The 3,793-nt window shown below is 38.0% G+C and overlaps 1 pseudogene; it reads left to right on the top strand.

Annotated features, from left to right (window-relative positions):
* Positions 1-666, top strand: part of LOC108973860 — a 1,195-nt pseudogene extending 529 nt beyond the window's left edge.
* The last annotated feature ends 3,127 nt before the right edge of the window (positions 667-3,793 follow it).

Below are 3,793 nucleotides of genomic sequence, written 5' to 3'. Positions count from 1 at the left end.
ATAATGAAATCTCGATTATCACTTTATCATGCAAGAGTACAAAATGTTCGGTGACACCCGAACTTAGCCCTTCCTTACTTTTTCCAACTACCTTACAGCAGCAGAATATTGTGAAGCAACGGCAAGTGAAGTGTTATACTCTTGAAGATTAATGGTTATTTATAGCTGGCTTATGTTTATGTTCACTTCCAGGTTCTTCACTGCTACTGGATTTCCTGTCATCTTAGGAGCGATTGACTGCACTCACGTCAAAATTAAGAAGCCACCACTTTCAGTAGAACACTGCTACATTAATCGAAAAGGATATTTTTCCAAAAATGTGCAATTAGTGTGCGACTTTGATTTAAATATCCTGGCGGGCTCTGCAAAATATGGGGGAAGTACGCACGACGCCTACATATGGGAAAACAGTACACTAAAGTTACATATGTTAATGAGTACACTRCCAATGGGTCCACAGGATGGTTGCTTGGAGACTCTGGATATCCGTTGCAGTCGTGGCTAATGACTCCATTCAGAAATGTAGAGAGTATTAGTCAGYAAAGCTCCAACGATTCTCACGCACGAGCTCGAAATTGTGTGGAACGCCTTAATGGAGTTTTAAAAAAATTATTTGGGTGCCTTTCTCAAGACCGGGGCCTAATGGTGAACCCCTCATTTGCATAATCAATAATTAATGCCAACTGTACGCTACATAATATTCGAAAGAGATATAATTTTCCACTTCCTGAAGCTGATCCACTTGAAAATTCTCCGCATGGAGACAATGGTTCATTACTTAACATTTTAAATGAAGGAAGAGCTATACGAARTACTATTTTAAGAAACCACTCTTGTAGTTAATTCACATACAGTGGTGTTCAGAAAAATATGAGGAACACTCCAAATGATACTGTTTGCAAATTATGTTTAACTCTTTATTTTTACAATATATATTATAATAACAGTCGATTGTAGTGAACATTACTGTCCTTCCGGGAATAGATTTCAATGCAACAACAATTGGAGCGCGACTATGTAACCCCGTTTGAAGCAGCTACTRCTATTGGTGCACAAACGTAAAGCCTTGGCTCCAACCAATGAATATAATATTTAGAAAATATGAATATTTTGCTGTGCCTACTCCTTAGGCAACAGTCACTAGAAGAAAAGGAATATTTATGAGATTTAAAGAACGTACAAATTTTATCGCAAATTGTTCCCTCCCGTCATGGTTTCCAGCAGAGCTCTCAGTGTATCGTGAATTCCATTTAAAACACCCATATGCTCCTTGCGTTGTCTCTCCAAAATCTCTTTCAGCTGCGCATGGTGATTTTTAATGAGACTGCTCGCTTCTTCCACACAGCTTTGGTTTTTGCGCTGTTTGGGTTGCTGTTTGTTTGGCACAACCTCAGGCACCTGGCCCATTGCAACCTCTTCAAGTGCCTCCACTTCGAAGATGTCCAAACTRTCCGCGTTTGCCTAGAATTCCGAACGGATCACTAAATAGCTTAGTTTTTAGTTTTGTAATATGTTACTTACGTCCAACCCAATGTTGGCAGTAGCATCACCCTCATCCTCAATGGTAACAYCGACCATTTCAGCAGTTGTCTGTAATATACACCAATTTTATTATCACATTTATAATCACAACTTTGACAGACGTTACTCACCGACAAACCAATTTCGGGAGTGAGCCAAGCACCGTCCACCATGTCGCTGGTAAAAAACTCCAGAATTTCTCGGTCCATGGCATCCAACGGTTTTGGACCGTCCTGCAACGGCAGGTTTCCAGTTCGTCTGGCGAATGCTCTTTGGGCATTGTGCAGCTTCTTGACTGCCGATTTCCCGTCTATCCAACACTAAAAAAAAAAACCAACACACATATGTAAATTGTAATGCTATACACAAGAATATTTTAGTTTCACATTTTTCCACTGATTAGGGGACTTGTGGGACCCTCCCAATGCATTTAATTCAGCAGCAACGGCAGCCCAAACTTCTTCATGCTCCTTCCTCGCGTTTGGTTTCATAAATTGGCCCCTTCCAACGCTGCGGTGCTGCTGCATTAAATGCAGTAACCGCCTCTTTTGGCCATTCGTAACACGCCCCGACGAATTACTCTGAAAGGAAAATGCATCAAATCTTTTGTAATTATTCATATATAATATATTAACAAAAACATACTTACATTTGCTTTAAATTTAACTAATTCCATCAAATGTAAGTTAGAAAACCAATCGACAGTATTTCATTCAATTTGGTTACAGAAACACATTCAATCGAGCATTCCTACTGAAATGGAATGGAACATATCAGCTGACTATCGATTGAATYGAGTAATTATTTTACAGAAACACATTGAGTGAGAGTCACGTCAAATCGAGAATTCGATCGAAATGGTTACAGAAACGCACTACTGACGCATGTCGAGAAAATACTCGTTAATGTCAATTTTGTTGTTGTCGGTATTTCCGTTGGCTGYACTGTATTCTCTGGGTTGAAATACACACTTTGGCCTTCTCCGAATGAACTGCGAGATGCACAACAGTAGGAAAAGGTTCATAAATTGCAAAAGTAWATCTCCTACAAAGCGCTTCATTGTAGTACATAGACCCATTTAATAATTTCTCGTTCAGGCCAATAACCGCCATGTTGCTTTCGGTGGTGACGTACTTGCAAACGTATTTCATCGATTTCACCAAACAGCATTACTCAACATTGATTGTTACGAATTGGGATGGACACCACAAGGTCTATGAACCATATTGGTTTTCATCATTTTGTATAATGCTGGATCTTTTTCTGCATCAGGAATTTCCGCAGAAATGATTTCATCAATTTAATCGGGTATAACCACCACCCACTATCCAAAGAAGAATGTTGTGGCTAACTTCTCTTTTGCCACTCAACAGAGTATATCTAGTGTCTAACAGCACCTCATATRTATACGTTGCTTCAAGATAAAGTCCATCAAACAGAGTAGCTGTTGTTTGAAAAGTCGTGCAGTAATATCGAGATGACGTCATCGCATTATGGGAGTACTCGTTCACATGTCTTTGACTGCAATAGGTTGATGGCAACAGGAATGCCTACCGATATTAGCGCGATCTCTTCGTAGCATCGTAGCAAATTTCAATCTGTAATGGATCACTTTGTGTGAAACACACATAAAGTATTCACTGAATAATTTTCAATAATTTTTCTKTTGAATAGCTGGAATAAAAAAGCAAGCGACTGAAATTTAATGATTCAAATAATTTACAAATCAAAATATTGAAAAACGAAACAACAAAAATGTGCATCGAAAAAAGTTAATTTTTGGAATTGTGAAATTTTCCAACTTTTCTTCATGAAAAGTATAAGGTTTTTTATATTTCTAAACCTTTCCAGATCACACCAAGCAACTTCTGAAAATTTTATGAAAATTCTCTAGCCTTATCGTTAAACAAACAAGCATTCAAGAAAATAGCTGTTTTTAGGGGATTTCCAGCAATTATTCGAATTTTTTTTGCCGTAAAAACCATCTTTGAACTTCAACGAACATTTCAAAAAGAAGAAGCCAAATTGGTTCCGACGTTGTTCAGTTATGCGCTTAGCAAGGTTATGTCACTTGTATAACTAAAATTTGATTAACTGAACTAATCTTGCCAAATACACTTTAAATTARTAATTTTATTATTATATATAAACAATAATGAAGGCCGATAACTGTGTGTAGGGAGTAAGGGAAGTCTTATTGTGTTAGTGAAACAGGAGATCAACTTCAGTCTATGTGTGGCATTTCACTCAGCAATAAAGGCGCGGCAAATTT

Source organism: Bactrocera latifrons, unplaced genomic scaffold, assembly GCF_001853355.1.
Source record: "Bactrocera latifrons isolate USDA-ARS-PBARC rearing strain unplaced genomic scaffold, ASM185335v1 scaffold_506, whole genome shotgun sequence".
Taxonomy (NCBI): domain Eukaryota; kingdom Metazoa; phylum Arthropoda; class Insecta; order Diptera; family Tephritidae; genus Bactrocera; species Bactrocera latifrons.
Note: the sequence above shows the minus strand (reverse complement) of the source record. Positions and strands in the feature narration are given on the sequence as shown.